Source organism: Rhipicephalus microplus, unplaced genomic scaffold (genome assembly GCF_043290135.1).
Source record: "Rhipicephalus microplus isolate Deutch F79 unplaced genomic scaffold, USDA_Rmic scaffold_20, whole genome shotgun sequence".
Lineage (NCBI taxonomy): Eukaryota > Metazoa > Arthropoda > Arachnida > Ixodida > Ixodidae > Rhipicephalus > Rhipicephalus microplus.
Genome location: NW_027464593.1, coordinates 8128505 through 8146397, shown reverse-complemented (window position 1 = coordinate 8146397; position 17893 = coordinate 8128505).

Here is a 17893-nt window from a genome sequence, read left to right as displayed (position 1 = left end):
GGGCCATATTGTACATGAAACGTCTATTGTGGTTGCAGTTCTGCCTATCTAATCCTATAGGCAACACATATTGATTCCTATCAAACAGCTGTCACGTCGGGTTAACGACAAGCGTAGTAAAGCAGCCTCTACTGAAGTTCATTTATGTAGCGGTGTCCAGGGCCGCGTCTTTGCTACACAGACACTATACGTAAAAGAACTTACTACTTAACGTGCTGCTATTACCGATGTTGCTGTTGGTATCGTCACCAAAAAGTAAGCATGCGACTGTTTAGAATCTGTGCGTACCAGATTTGCACATATCTTTAGCGTCATTGTGTAATGCTTCGCCTAATAAGGAAATGACAAGACTTAGTTCACATAGGCTTGGTTCGCCTCGCGTCGATACGCAAGGTTGAGCAGTTTGGTTGAACCTGTGTTGGCATGGAAAAATAGAGACATAATAAAGAACTGCGACTCGTTTTAAGCAGCAGATACAGTAATACCAAACAGAACACGTTCGTAGCTCTAGCTAGCGCGAACAGCAACAACGTCGAGAACGAGCCACTCCTGTGTAGTGCTGTGTTACGGCTGTGGAGCTATTGATTTATTTTAGCCTAGAATCAAACCGGATGCTCCATTTTCTGGTTACCCTCCCTGCCTTTTCCTCTTTTTATTCTCTCTCCCTCTAGCCTAGAACCATGGCACATAACCACTCAGGAGGATTGACCAAGAAAGCATATCGTGTACTATGGACGGTACCTGCACCACTGCTTAAAAAAACATTGATGTACAAGAAGGAAGACAATATCAAAAAACAAAGATCGAGAGAGTGAGAAATCAAGAATCAAGAAAATAATCACTAATATGTTAACACTAACTTGATTTTCGGAGCCGACCGACAGCTGAGTTTGCCAAAGACGATTGATGTGGGATTTATGTATCATATTTATTCACATAATAAAAAACACTTCGCGACTTATTTTTGTGGTATTTTTTATAGTAAGCATTATATTCTTTTGCGTATAGTGGCTTGAATAAATTGCATACTGGTCTAAATACATCTCTGTGGCAATGTCCCAAAAGGAAGACACCCAAATTTAGAACGGTTTCTGTGGATAAACTTAAACCTAGCTTCGCAAATTGAATACGTAGTAATATTTTCTTAATTACTGGCTGGTAACGACATGATACAAAATATTTCATCAATAGTTCCAAAATCAATTTTTCACAAAATCGACGAAGAGGGGAGAGTGTAAGGCCTGATTTGTGTAAATACAAATTCAATGGCAAAACGTTGACCCTGAATCTGGAGACAATAACTTTTTAAGTGTCTTTTCTACTGACTCTACCGAGGTTTTCATGAACATTTGAGGGGCTAATAATCTGTCCATTTTGTGATATTTTCCAACCTTTCTGTAAAAGTAGCCACTTTTTTTTTATTTTTATACTTTAGTAACTATTAGAGCTCTGGTAGAACTGAAATTATTGCTTCACCAAGTGATCCTCGCGTCAAAGGATCTGCCAGTTCATTTCATTGTAACTCGCAGTGGCCTTGGACTCGCACTAATTACAGAAGTTTAACTGCAATGAGGATAACGTGCGGAGTGCAACTAGGTCTCGGCATTGTTCTGAGGCTGTGAGAGCTGCACACACTGAAAGGGAATCTGATAAGAGGAGGATTGCACTAGTTTCCTTTAAAAGAATTTTCCGAAGTGTTAAAGTAAAGGTAATTAGCTCGGCTTCAAATATAGAAGTGAAATCTGTTAGCCTTACTGAGAACGACCAGCCGAAGAGAGGCGATTTCTACGCCTGCCTTTTCATTGTTCACAGAACCATCCCTGCTATTACTTTAATTGTTGCTGCATGTACCAGGTATTATTTTAGTGTATCGTTAGAAAATTTGACTGATTGCTACTTGATGTTTGAAGAAAAATTTCTTCATATTCTACCCTATTGTTGAAGGTGGAGGAATCTGTGTCAATTACTGTTTTGTTGTCTAAATTCATGCAATCCAGTTTCTTTTTAACAAAAAGTATCTGAGGTGCATAGAATTGTCGCCAATGATCAAGAAAAAAAGAGTGAGTGTCTCTGATAAGTGCATGCTCTGATCTTAGAGCTAGTAAACTGTAAAACTGTGAAAAGAATGTTTGGACCGTTAGAATGCGGAAGCGACAGAGTAGTATTGGCAAGTGTGCTTCCTGATGTATTACATTATTTGCCATGAGCCTGGGAAGTCCCAGGCATACTCGCACGGCATCTCGCTCTTGCATGACTAGAGGCTTGTTGTTATAACCAGCGCCACCCGGGAATAATACGCACCCAAATTTCAATATTGGGGGAATGTACATTTTTTATAACACTAAGATCGTGTCACTGCACAACCCGTATTTTCTATTACTTAGCCGTGCATTGAACCTGGCGTCCGATGCGTGTTTGCTGCTACATCCTAAATGTGTCGGCCGCAGTTAAGTTTTTCATTATGAATTAGGTCTAAGTGCTTGACCGAACTCACTTGTGGAATAGTTCTCGATTATATTACATAAATTAAGATCCAATCTGCTAGGGGAAACACGGAAATGCACTTAACTACTGTTTAATAAAAAATGAGTTGATTGCAACAAAATTTTAGGCGTAATACTATAATTTTGCAATTCTCGATGCAATAAGTAATTGTCGCTGTCGGCAGTGAAGAACGTCATATCATCTGCATAAATCCAGACACTGACATTCTGGTCATTTAAAATACAGCTCATCAGTATATTGAATACCACTGGAGATAAGACCACCTTTTGGGGAACTTCATGTTTCTGTTTGAATTTAGGTAAACAGCATCCATAGTTCACGCAATCGGTTCTCTTGAATTTAAGAATTCGGCAATCCACTCCATATTATATTGTGGAAACTTTAGGAACTACAGAGTGTTCAGCAAAAGGGTGTGCTCAACACTGTCGTACGTTTTAGCTATATCGAGAGTTACTAACGCAGCGTATTGTTTCCTTTCACGAGCAAGCCGTATTTGCCTTTATACATCCTAATGAGCACACGAAAATAAACACTCACTATGAAAACCAATTTGTTCTGGCTTTAATATTACTTAGTCGTCATCAACATAATTATTCAGTCGTTTAGGGCTCTCAATATCAAATCAAATCAAATCAAATCTTTCTTTTTCTTTTCCATAAAAGAATGGAGCGGCCGCAAGAAGCTACTGTGAGAAGTAGCTCCACGAGGCGGACGCCCCTGAATTGACAGCTTTGGAAAACACACTGAAGAATCACAGAGTCATCAATGACACAAAATAAACAGAAATAGTCGTACGGTGCGCAGAGATGATCGCGAATGACGCACAAAAATACCAAAAATCATCACCACCAAGAAACACTGATACCTACAATCAAAACGTCCTCTCAGATAAGACAGTTCATGGTCAAATTCATTTCAAAAGCGTACATCAACACAAATAATAACAATATACGGATCGCACACAATTAGAAATAACCTAGTCAGGCGTCAGAAAATACGCTTAGTAAACGGTTGTTTGGTGGGTGATTTATATCAACTTTCAGAATTAACAACGTCAGGCGACAAAAATACGCTTTGCAAACGGTTATTTGGCAGGCGATATATATCAGTAGCGTTATCTGTAAGTTTATTCAACAGACGTGGCAGTGTATAAGTTATCGATTGAGAAGCATAGTTATTCCGCGGCGTTGGAACAGACCACGTTTCTGCGAAATGTGTATCATGCCAGTGAGAATTTTTTTGTAGCATTGATAGGTCATTATAAAGTGAGTTATTCTTCTTATTTGCCACGCAGTAAGACAGCGTCAAACGATGGTTGTAAAGATGATTTACGGTCATTACTTGGTACCGATCAAACAATCCCTGGGTGTGAGAATAAAAAGAAGCATTTGCTACCAGTCTCATTGCCCTTTTCTGTAAAAGTACAACTTGGTAATTTTCTTCTTTGTTATTGTTCCCCAAATTAGGTGCGCGTAACCAAGCTGAGGAGAGATTAAAGAATGGTATAACAAAAGCTTTATGTGCTGAGGCAGTAGGTACTTATTCTATTGATGAGGCCAATTGTTTTGCAAACTTATTTGTGTATTTCATTAACATGGTAATCCCACGTGAGATTAATCAAAAAGTACACTCCTAACACCTTCATGCCTTCAACTATTTCTATTTTGCATTGACCAAGGCAGATGTGAGGCAGAACAGCTGTGTTATTTTTCGGTCGGAACAGTACTGCTTTCGTCTTTTGAGCATTGATTACCAGACAATTTTTCTCAGTCCAGGAAAGTAGAAGTCGTAAAACATCTGCGCAAATTTTTTCTATATCGTCGGTTTTCTTACTAGTCACTAACAGTGTTGTGTCTTCTGCGTAGCAAATAAGGGCTATGCAGGGGGCAGGGGTGAGACAGCGTACTGCAAGTCATTCACATATATGCAGAACAGCAGAGGCCCTAGTATGCTTCCCTGGGGGACTGCAGCTTTAATGCACTTAAGTTCAGGGTGGAAGTCACCAAGGGAAACATACTGTTTTTGGTGGCTTAGATAAGACGACATGATGTTATGAGCAATGCCGTTTATACCATAGGTATGCAACTTGCTGAGCAAAATTCTATGACATAATAAATCAAATGGCTTTGATAAGTCAATAAAAATTCCTAAATTTAAGCATTACATCGAGAAATTATCTAATATAATTTTTTTTGTTTTAGCAAGGCAGTTTTAGTAGAGCAGTGTTTTTTTAAACCATGTTGAAACTTACCAAGTAACGAGTGTTTAGAAAGATAACTGGATAGCCTAAGGTGCAAAAGTTTCTCCATGGCTTTAGAAAAAACTGGCAGAATTCAAATAGGCCGATAGTTCTTAAAGACATTTTTGTCCCCACCTTTAAATATTAAGACAACTTTTGAAATTTGCATTCTCTGGGGAAATGCTCCACTGGACAAGATTACGTTAAATGTATGTGTCAGCGGAAAAGTGATTAAATCTACAACGTGTTTAACAGGTCTAATTTGCAAGCTATCGACATCGCATGCGCTACTGTTTTTTTAAGTTAAATTGGTACTGCGCGCCTCCTGCACGTCGGCAGGAGATAAAAAAAACAGATGTAGCGTTGAAGTTCAAATCTATGTTGCCTGATTCGTAAAATTTTGAACGCGTGTCAGAAAATTGTTGTACGGAAAATTGTTGAAAAAATTGGCCAACGGTGAGCCCGATACAGCTTGACCTTCATAATTAATGCCTGTAGTTCGTTGACAGTTTCGGGAGTGGCCAAGTACGGAATTTGTTTTCTTCAACGTTAGGTCAGATCGTTTGATATCTCGAAAAAAAGGTATTATAGTAGCTATCTTAAACTTTTCTAACAGCGTTGACTATTTGGTTTCGGACGAACTTAAATTCTTTAAGTACGTTAGGATCTCGACTAGAGATGATTTTTTTGCTCAAATGGTTTTTGTGCTTGATTTTTTGCAGAATGTCTTTGGTAACTCAGGGTTTGCGAGTCAGGCGCGATTGTGTTACAGTTTCAGTTTGAAAGCAAACTTCATAACTTGCGCAAAAAGTTTTTAAGAAAGTTTCGTAGGCTTCGTTGGGGTCACGCTCATTGTAGACTTGATGCCTTTAAGTGCGCTTACAGCCTCTCTAAACCGTACTTGATTATTATCCAAGATATCCTGGAAAGTGCGTTTGTCCCTTCCTTTCTTGGGTTGGTCAGTACTAGCCAAAAGCAAAAAACATGCTAAATGGTCAATCAAATCTGCAACAACAACATCTGCTTTTATCGATAAGTGCAATGTATTTGTAATGAAAACATTTAGTAACGTCGACGATGTTGCCGTAACTCTGGTTGGTTTAGTAGGTATTACGTTAAAGCCATTCAACGCCACAATTGCAGCCAGGGACGTTTGCTTCAAACCATTGTTGAGTATTTTGGTGTCAAAGTCGCCTCAAAGTACAAGTTCGAATTTGTTTTCAGTGGCGAGATTAGGAATCTTCTCAAAAAACGTACAAAAATTGTCAAACGAACCAGTTGGGGGTCTATAGAGCCCTACGAACATACGTGCTCCATTACATATGGTTACCGCTTCATAGTCCTCTGTTACAACGGTGAAACAGGGTTGAAGACTACACTCAAAAGACTTGTGAACAAGTACAGATACCCCTCCACTACGTTTGCTTTTTCGTGTTACGAAAAAGTGCGAATAGGCTGAGGGTGTGTACATATGTGACCCTTCATCATACCATGTTTCTGTTAGTATAATTGTTGAAAATTGTAAACCTAGTGTCTGAAAAAGCATGTCTAATTCATCGGTTTTCGATTTTGCGGAGCGGCAGTTCAGGTTTATAAAGGCAGGAGGATTTTTACATGCCTTTGAATCTCTAAGAATTGGTGTGGCGCGATTACCATGTTGTAAAAGCTTGCATAATGCCACGTTCCATTTCCCAAGTTTTTGTTATCGTCCGAAAACACCGCACGATTCTCAGCGCAAACCGCGCCTGCAGTTTTCTAGAAGGTTCCGGACTGTAGTAGATCATTTCGATAAGATCACGCCCACTGTGCGAACGGTACAGATTGTTCTGGAACCTACGCCACCGCCAGCGATAACGCTAGAACATTCGACGGCAAGAGTATAAATGCCGACGCGCTTCGCCGCTTGTCAGTTGTTGATCGAAGGCCGACGCTCCGTTCGCCGCTATCAGTCCGAGACTGCTATCTGTGCGAGACTGCTGCTGTAATTGGACTTTCAGTTTACCGGGCACAGGTTCGCCCAAATAAACAGTTAAATCCTAACACGAAGTCTCCTGTCTTCGGCCACGTCACGACCCCGTGACATCTGGTGGAGGTGCTGCTTCGTTCATGTACCGGACGCCCCCGTCAAGCCGTGAACCCAGCCCACGTCGCGGAGAAGACACCGACACCAACCAGGAGCAGCGAACAAGCCGCCGACAGCAAGGGCTACCACCAGAGTACGGGCTTCTACCAGACAAGGCGCGGAAGAGGAAGGCCATGACCGCGACTGCAGCGACAATGACAACCGCAGCGTCCCAGCCCACGATGGTCATGCATCAACCCAGGGAACCACCAATTTTCCATGGGTCATCGTTCGAAGACCCGGAGTCCTGGCTGGAGACATACGACCGTGTGGCCGCCCTCAACCACTGGGACCATGACAAAAACCTGCGTCGTGTGTTCTTCTATTTGGAAGACACCGCAAGGACTTGGCTTGAAAATCGGGAGTCCACGCTCCGAACGTGGGATGTTTTATGCGGCGCATTCCTTCAAACGTTCGCGAGCGTCGCTCGCAAAGAGAGGGCCGCTGCTTTATTAGAGACTCGGGTTCAGCTGCCAAATGAAAATGTCGCCATTTTCACAGAAGAAATGACCCGACTATTCCGTCACGCTGATCCAGACATGCCTGAGGAGAAAAAAGTTCGTTTCCTCATGCGAGGGGTCAAACAGGAGCTCTTCGCGGGACTGATGAGAAACCCACCGATAACCGTCCAAGAATTTGTAGCAGAAGCGACCACTATCGAAAAGACCCTGGACATGCGCACCAGACAGTATAATCGTCGCCTGACTGCAGACTGCGCTGCTGCTCAAGCCAGTAACTCCGGAGACCTGCGTGAAACGATCCGAGCGATCGTGCGGGAAGAGCTGCGCAAGCTGTTGCCTTCGGCCCAGCCTCAAGTGGATTCAATCGCCGACATTGTGCGGGAAGAAGTTCGGCAATCGCTTCAAATTCCCCACGCACCACTGCCCGAGCCGGAAGCTATGAGCTACGCCGCTGCACTGCGCCACAACGCTCCTCCCCGTCCACGCCAAAACGCCGCCCCATCGCACGGAAGTGCGATGGGGCGGCGTTTTCCGTGCGATGGGGCAGCGGAACAAGCCGACGGCTGCGTCGGCTTGTTCCGCTGCTTCCATGCTGCGTCGTCAGGCCACCTTCGGTAAATGAGCTTTCGCCGTCAGGGCTTTGCCTGGCTGGCGTTGTGTTCGGAAAGCTCCGTCGCGGCGTCGTCGTCGTCGGAGGATCTTCGGTAGTTCGTCGCACAGCAACCGCACCTCCACCGGTTGCTGCCCTTAGTTTCCCGGATACGGGCTAGGAGACCGGCCCCGCGTTGGGCCAGAGTACTGCCGGTGGTGCGGTGACGTGCGGCGGCTGGGCGACGGCGAACGCGAAGGGCTTCGTGGTGTCCACCGAGTTCCTGTCAGGTAGTCGGCGATGTCACGTGGTCGTTCTCCTGGCTGTGGACGCGGTGCATTGACGGCGAAGCCACGCAGTCCCATCTGTCGGTACTGGCAACGGCGGTATGTGTGTCCGGCCTCGCCGCAGTGGTAGCAGAGCGGGCGATGGTCAGGGGTGCGCCAGACGTCAGTCTTCCTCGGTGCACTGCGCTGGGTCGCTGGCGAACGGTATGACGTCGGTGGGGGTGGTGGCGGCGGTGGCGTCTGTCGACGGATCCGACGACGATCCGACGGCAGGGCACCTCGGTGTTTCTCGCACGCTCGCGAGGATACAAGAAAGGTACTACTGGCCACGTCTTACCACCGACGTCACTCGTTATGTGAGAACATGCCGGGACTGTCAGCGACGCAAGACACCGCCGACAAGGCCAGCGGGACTTCTGCAGCCAATTGATCCACCTTGCCGACCTTTCCAGCAGATTGGTATGGACCTACTGGGGCCGTTACCGACGTCGGCTTTCGGAAACAAGTGGATTGTGGTAGCTACCGACTACCTCACCCGCTACGCCGAGACAAAAGCCCTGCCAAAAGGCAGTGCATCCGAAGTAGCTAAATTCTTAGTCGAAAATATCGTCCTACGTCAATGCGCCCCAGAGGTCCTTATCACCGACAGAGGAACGGCATTCACTGCCGACTTAACTCAAGCAATCTTGGCATACAGCCAAACAAACCACCGCCGGACGACAGCGTACCACCCACAGACCAACGGCCTCACCGAGCGGCTTAACAAGACGATCGCCGACATGCTATCAATGTACGTCGATGTCGAACACAAGACGTGGGACGCCATTCTTCCGTATGTGACCTTCGCATACAACACGGCGGTGCAGGAGACGACGCAGATATCGCCATACAAATTGGTCTACGGAAGGAGCCCGGCAACGACGCTCGATGCCATGTTACCCAACGTCACCGACGAAGAAAACCTCGATGTGAGCGAGTACCTTCAACGCGCCGAAGAAGCCCGACAACTTGCGCGTCTCCGTATCAAGAATCAACAGACGACCGACAGCCACCGTTACAACCTTCGACGACGCTTCGTGGAATACCAGCCCGGTGAACGTGTTTGGGTGTGGACGCCAATACGCCGACGTGGACTAAGTGAAAAGCTTCTGCGACGGTACTTCGGACCGTACAGGGTGGTTCGACGGCTCGGCCCGCTTGATTACGAGGTTGTCCCCGACGGCATCACGAACTCTCAACGACGCCGATCGCGACCTGAAGTCGTCCATGTCGCGCGCCTCAAGCCGTTTCATGCGCGTTAACAAACTGAACTAGTGTTTCTTTTTGTATTATTGTTGTATCGTAATTTATTCATTGTACTTTCTTGCATTATTACTGTACTTTCATCTTTAGTTAAAGCATCGGGACGATGCCTTTTTTCAGAGGGGGGCAATGCCACGTTCCATTTCCCAAGTTTTTGTTATCGTCCGAAAACACCGCACGATTCTCAGCGCAAACCGCGCCTGCAGTTTTCTAGAAGGTTCCGGACTGTAGTAGATCATTTCGATAAGATCACGCCCACTGTGCGAACGGTACAGATTGTTCTGGAACCTACGCCACCGCCAGCGATAACGCTAGAACATTTGACGGCAAGAGTATAAATGCCGACGCGCTTCGCCGCTTGTCAGTTGTTGATCGAAGGCCGACGCTCCGTTCGCCGCTATCAGTCCGAAACTGCTATCTGTGCGAGACTGCTGCTGTAATTGGACTTTCGGTTTACCGGGCACAGGTTCGCCCAAATAAACAGTTAAATCCTAACACGAAGTCTCCTGTCTTCGGCCACGTCACGACCCCGTGACAATATGCTAGCTTATCGTGCAAGTTTGCTGAGTTGCGTTTGTGACGCAATAATGACTGCACGATCGCCCTCTTTTTTTCTTAACAATATCTTGTGTCACGCAAAATGGAATCCGTTTTCAGTGGCCAAGTTTTTCGTATCCCGAAGAAGGTTGCGGTTGTGCGTGGTCGTGTTTTCGAGAATTGAAGCTTGCTGTTTAGTGGCCCTCAGCTTCTGGCGTGCAGCAAGCCACAGATCTTGGTCTGACTGACGGCTGTAGTGGATGATTATTCCCGGTATCTTATCTGGTTTTGATGGAAGCCGGTTGATCGCTGTGACGTCACTTGTTGAGAGGTGTGGGGCAGCAAGCATGGGCGTGAGCGCATTCAGCTGATCTAGCGAAATTGAACAATACGAACACAGTCCATCAATCCTTTTTTTTTTTTCTGGTAACTAAACTTCGGGCAAAGTTTGGTATAGGGACAGAGCCTCCCGCCAGGGGGCGTTACTGCAGACAAAAGGGCGTTCATCGCGGCCGCTGAAACGGCATTTTTGGCGAATCAAGAAGTCTTCGAGGCGGGAAATCGCTCTGGTAGCTTCACGGACATATTTCCGTGGGTTTTCATATACCGATCACGCATCGCGTAAAGGCTGCGTATTGGTACCTGCGCGTAGAGTTCATAAATGTCTGTTTGGTTGCTGCAGTGTTCTATTCATTTCAATCGCGGTGAAATCGGCGTGCAGCCACGCCCTGGGCGCTTATTTAGCAAAGACTGCTTGGTGAAGTCTCTTTGACGGTTTTTATTTTTCTCGAGGCTGTAGCCGACCGTCAGCGGAAAAACGAAACCGCGACCAATATTGCCAGTACACAGCAGTACGTGCAACAGGCGCGAATCCCGATTCTTCACCCATAAACGTTCTGACGCGCGATACTTACGCGATGATAGTTTCTCCCGGTGATTTATCCATTTTTTGAAAAAGATTTAGTTTAAATTCCTCTGAACACACATGACCGAACTAATTATGTTACTTTAGGGTGCGATTCCGTGTGCCACCGACGCTTGGCGTTGAATATACCACGTTAGAGAAAAAAGATTGTAACTTGCCCGTGCGTCGCTAAGTTCTGTTTTGGGCAGACTTAATGTACAAGATTCTGAAGTGAATATCACAACATTATTGTAATATTACTAGTGAAAAATCAGACAAAACTCTTTTAACCGCCTCTGTGGCTAAGCAGCAAATGTGTGTTGGTAAACATGCTTGATGAAACGCTCACATTTCAGGGAGATGAGGCGCAAGATGTGTACTTAGATTTACAAGCATATTGAAGAGCCATATGAGGAACTTTTTTCCTTGCCAAATGTCTAAGCGCTTTCGCACACTGCGAAGTGCCAAGCGATTGTGTAATGTATTTTCCCAGCAATGCACTACTCGTGACGGACCACAGGGGTGTGGAAATGAAGCGCTAAGGCTGCTGATGTCGCTGCTGATACCAGAACAATTTGCAATGTTACAACGAGTATTGTCGAAAACCATGAGTCATACATGACATAGAATATTGGGACTGAGGTGCTAAAAATTAGCTACGCAAGGAGCGAAAAGCTGATCTATTCGATGCAGAATCGTCACATGTGACAGCATCTACTAATGCACCAGCATATAAAAAGTGCACTATGCATTGAAGTAACAGCTTTGCTATAATTTCCCTGGGGCTGCACTCGAGGCACAAAAAATGCCAACAGTTTGCGACCATCCAACAAGGAAAGGCCGAAACAAAAAAACCAGTACATGGTCAGCGTCTCTAAATTGATCTGGTGGTCTTGTTTGCTCGCCGTAGTTGACTTTGTCTAGTAGGTTGATGTCTGATTCACGTATGTGGACACTCTTTCTCACACTCATTTCATCACACATCAAAACTCCTGCGACTAAGAAAATAAAAAAAATTGAAACTTGTTTCACGGTATTCTCACGGTGCAAAATGGTCCACAAATTATAAGGATCAAATTGTATCGTGCTGTCATAGCTTCAAACCTTACCTTTACGTTCCCTCTCTCGCATTCCTTGAAGATAAGTTTTTGTTTCAGTATACGAAACAAAGTTTGATCGAAACCAAATTCTGCTTTCAAGTTTTTCATGTAAGTGTACAGTGTGTGAGGGTTTGGTAAGGATAGATAACCATTCTAATGAAGAAATGTATAAACACACGCTGTCTTGTTCTTCAGCAGCAAGCAGTCGTACAACCATTATTTTTTTTTGCCTGATAGCGGAACGCAAATACTTCAATTATTGGTATAGACACTGCATACGGAACGGTAAATTAGCCTTGAAGCACAGATAACACCAGGCAATGCTCAAATGCACATCCGCAAGTCATGCTGTTTTGTGAAGAACACGCATTCTACTATCCTGTTTACAACTCATCGCACAGCTTTTGATGTTCTTGCATTAGCTTTCATGACACATTGGTCAAGGATCAGCTTCTCGCCGTCATAGAGCTTTTTAAACGTTCCTTTGAAGTAACTGATCTTTTTTTCACGCAGCGCTGCTTTTTGCCAGCTTCATCTAGCAGTCTTCAAGTCGTTGCTGCAGGCGGTGGAGCTGTGTTTTAACTTTTTGCAGCTCCGAAGTGCTGCACACAGCCTCTTCTGTTTGAGAAGCTTTGTCTCCAGCCTTGTTTGCTGTCGGCACACTTTCTGCACAACAAGAAGGAAAACACAAAGGTTCAGGAAATCCATCGAGTTTGTTCAGCTTGCGTTATAATCAGCGTGCCGAAGAACACAGAAGAGCAAGCCACGTAAAACTGCAATATTTACCGTCATTTACTGCATCCAATTCGTCGAAGACGTCCATGGGAATCCTCTGCGAAGCATTTTCCCCACTTGAACCCTCCGAGGACTCCCGAGGTCGCTTGACCGGCTGCCTGTGTGGCAAGTGCCTAGGTGCGGGCTTCTTTTTGGACGAGTTAGCCGGCAGACCTTCAAATAATCGAGGTATAGCACCGGCCCTCTACGTTCGCTCTTTCGCGCGACAACCTAACAAGGATGCCTTCTTTAACGCTTTCGTCTTCGCGAACAATGTCCTCGTTATAGAATTTTTTTTTTCGCATACTCGAACGTTTAGTGAACTGAACGAGAATGTGCCCGTTTCTTTGCGTGGTATTGCCTGCTTCCACTGCTCACAACTTTCGGGGTCACTGGGGAACACAAGCAGCGAAACTTTTTTAGCGGTTCCTCTATAGCCGGAGTGACCATGCGGCACACAGAATGACTTTTGCATAGTTTGTAAAGCAGCCACTAGCTGTTTGTCGGATACGAAAATGGTCATGGGCACAAACAGCACCGCACACACGCGATAAAACGACACAAACGAAGCGAATTGAGCATGTCATCGCTGCTGTAGCCTCGACAAGCACTTTTGTTCGCCGGAGCGACCGTGCGGCACGCAGAACGTCTTGTGCATCGTTCGTCACGCTGCCACCAACTATTCGTCACGTTTGAATGTGATAAGACGCTTAGAAAGCACCGCACACACGCCGATACAACACGATTCACAAAAACAACCACACCACGCCGTGACGCCGTCGCCTCGCTGACGGCTTCGACGAGTGCAGTGGGGGCCCCCTTAACACTGGTGGCGCCTCCCCGCGGTCAAAGTTGGTGACACACAAAGATCCCCCATAGAGTGACGAAGAAGTTTCATGGTCAGTAAAAAGTAATGAGGTACTGTGATATGAGTCCGGATATATTAGGTGTTAGCGACATGGGTATGATATTTTCTATACCTAAACTTAATTCTTGCGTTTTTAATAATGGAATTATATTCGCTATTTTCGAGTCATACGGTACCCAGGCGTTCTTTAAAGAGTAGTTTATAAGATTGGTGATGTCATCGGATGATAGCTTGAATAAAATTTTATTCATAGGAATTGTGATTTTATTAGAACTGCAGAAGCTAAGACAGCTAAATGTCGAATACCTTTTGGTGCTTCAGACAGCGTTGCTTTTTAAAAGTCAGCGTTTAAGCTATGCTTTTGCCAGTTCAAAGCCATAGTCGAAGAAACCTTAATATAAACATCGCTTTCTATTGACACTAAATATTTTGTTGCTTATTCTGATGATAGCCTTTTTTGAATCAGCTTTCTTTCTTGTTCTTAGGCTTCGAAAGAAAATTAAAATGTCTCTCGTCATAACCTTTTAGCCTGAGCCATGGTGTATTAAATTCCGCGCTAGGAAAATTGTAATCTGACCAGTTTTTAGGCCACCTAAAATGCACTAGCTCATTCGGAGCTGTCTGTCATTGTCTCTGATCACGTTAGCAGTCAGAATTCTACCATGCGCTACAGGGTACTCTCTTAGCGGGCAAAACAGCAAATTCAGGTTTTTTGTACGTTCTTCTATTTCTTGCACTTAAATTCATAGCTTTTCTATCATCGCCTTCTTGAGATGAAGAATGCAAATCAACTTTAAGGTGATGTTGAAATTTTGAATAATTTATAAAGACGCGCGCTTAGGAACATGACGGCTAATTGGGGCGAGTAGTCTCAAAGATAATAGGAAAGTGGTTTACTGTTAGTTGTGTTCTTCAGGGCTGTACACTATGTACTAGCAATAGCCGAGCTTACAAACCATGAAACTAACGCGGAGCGTGAAGGACCTCGAAAAAATGTAGGAGTTCTAGCGTCAAGGAAAGATAAATTGTCGTCTACAGACCGGTACCACAAACTTTGGCCACATTGATCCATGCTAAAACCCGAGCATGTATGGTGAGAATTGATTGATTGCTTCATTGATTGATTGATTGATTGATTGATATGTGTTGTTTACCGTCCCAAAACCACCATATGAATATGAGAGACGCCGTAGTGCAGGGCTCCGGAAACTTCGACCACCTGAGGTCCTTTACCGTGCGCCCAAATCTGAGCACACTGGCTTACAACATTTCCGCCTCCATCGGAAATGCAGCCGTCGCAGCCAAAATTCAATCCCGCGACCTGCAGGTCAGCAGCCGAGTACTGTAGCCACTAGACCATCACGGCAGCGCATGTAACGTGAGAATTGAAACTACCATTAAATTTTTTTTTCTGTCCACCGTGAGTTAGCAGCCATTCTTAACGATCGCATGTATTTTTCAATCCTCGAGGTAATTAGACGTTTATTAGATAGAAAGGCAAGTATTCTGGACCGGTGATATTTATACAAGGCAAAACTTCCGCATTCAGAAGACATACATTCGCATGAAATTTCAACTATTAAAATAGTCCTATTTTCTTATTCCCCATCTACACCAGTGTTATACAATCATGCATTTATCCACCTGTTCAGATGCGATTATTGTCTGACGATTGCGCAGTCTACACAACAATAAATCGCAGGGATGATCAAACATAATGAAACAATTTCTTACCGTCTATACAAAACTGGTGCAACAAATGAAGAATGAAACTAAATGCAACTAAAACACTTCGAATTTCCTTTACGCATAAAACAAAACTTTTTCAGTATCAGTACACCATCAATAACGCCGCGTTGAAGAAGTGCGACGAAGTTAAACATCTCGGTGCACTTCATCAACAAAAGAAAACGATGAATGTCTTATAAATAACGTTTGTGAAAAGGCTCTAGGAAAGCTGCAATTTGGAGAACAAAACTAAAAAAAATACACCTTCCAGCGTTAAACTAAATGCGTACAAAACACTCATTAGGCAAGTTTTAGTGTATGCGGACATAAAATGGGCTCCACACTAATATATAATATAATATATACTAATATATAACCTATAATAATATATAACACTACATATATATAATATAATAATATATAATAATATATATATAATATATAATATATATATATAATATAATATAATATATTATATTATAATATATATATATATATATATATATATATATATATATATATATAATATATTATATATAATATATATATAATATATATAATAATATATAACACACTGATATATAACCGATAAACGAGAACGCATACCTAAACCAGCATTGCGGTTTATATATTTAAGAAATTCACGACATACATTCACAACCATCTTGAGGGCCAAAGCAGACATCTAACTACTAGTTTGTACAACGCAGACTGGTTTGTAGACTAAAATTTTTATACCTCTTTTATTGGGGATCGTATCGAATACCCCAAGCGACATACATTCGTACGCCATTCAGGCATTCAATTCGAACAAATCATAATAAAACAATAGGCCAACAACCCTGCCATAATAAAACTTTCAAATATTCTTCGTTTCCACACAGCATTTCCCATTAGAATGTTCTGACTGCTGATGTTGTAAACTGCTCAACTGTCGAAGAATTCATTAGCAGCGTTCACAATTTAGATTTAAAATGGTAAAAAAAATATATTATTAGTATTTCATAGGCTACCCCTGCAACATTCACAGTTATAGTTTTGTTGGCTGTTCACTTGTTTACTGCATAATGTTAAAACATAACTTGTTTACTGCATAATGATCATATTCCTTGTGATTTGTATGTGCTAATACTTATTGCTCTGTATAGATGGTATTGCTCTGTATGGATGTTTTTTTTTCGTTTTTTTTCAACTCTCTCCTGCATAGGTCCGAGGAGGGTCTGCAGTACTGTGAAATAAAATAAAAATAGATTAGACACCCCTATTGAAAATGCTGGGTTGATGGATGCTGGGAACTTTGGTGGATATGGTGGAAAAAATTGTGGATATGATGGAAATATTAGTGGATATGTTGAAAACTGTAGTGGGCATAATAGCTGATGACGGCGAGATTAGAAAAACTGATAGCAGATGATGGTGGTGGTGGCGAGCCAGTGGTGGTGATGGTGGAAAAAGCTGGCAGATGAAGGCTAGAGTGAAAAAAAAATGGTGGCAGATTGTGGTGGTGTATAGTCAATGGTGCTGACGACGTAAAATGTCGGTTGTTGGTGGCGAGGCAAATTTTGTTTGGTAGATACGCTTGGTGAGCAAGGTGGATGACGGTGGCGTGATGGCAGCATCGTCGATGATGGTGTCATGATAAAAAAAGCAGATGTCAGCATATGAAATTACTCATTTGTAGTGTTTCATTCTTATGTGCGCAGAGATATATGTTTAGTGTCAAAATAAACCAACGCTGTTTGTTTTGCTTTTTAAAACGTTTATATTTTTATTCCTGTGGTGTCAACAACGCTTCATTTTTTGTGAAGTGTAGAATATGCGGCCGCGAATATGTTTACATTTCGCGCACGTACTTACATCAGTTTGATATCCGTGATGTGTTTATTTGTTTTGATGTTTAGAATACTAGAAGTGTCTTTGTGAACAGTGACTATAAATGTTTTACATAGGCGCGCAGTATTCGAGAAATAAATAGCTCCAGTTCATCAATGCGCCTTTCAATGCTGTAGCAGTACACAGCGGTCACTTGAAGCCGCCAGGCTAGAAACGCAACTCTGTCGATTCTCGCACACTCTATTGCTTGAGCCGTACTTTTAGGTTTACAAAGTGCGTGCGTATATGCATAAACTTTCACTTTTGACATGTGTCGAGACGAGCTCCAGTGAACTTGACTTTTACCCTTCTGTTCTACCACTATGATTTCTACCAAAGGTTAGTACTACCGACCGAGCCCATACATGTGTTATCGGCGCTCATGGGCTTCAGAATACACAAATTTGAAGAGTAAAATTACAATAAAGCACAACTGTTGCATCATTTACCCTACATGAAGTTTTTTTTTTTTTTGTGTACCGTGTCCACGCAAGAAGCGATAAACATCGATGCGACGCGCTTGCAGCACTTCCACCAAATGTACGCCTCCCCTCACCGATAACTGCTGGTCGCACTCGCCGGCACTTCACTGACTCTCATACGAG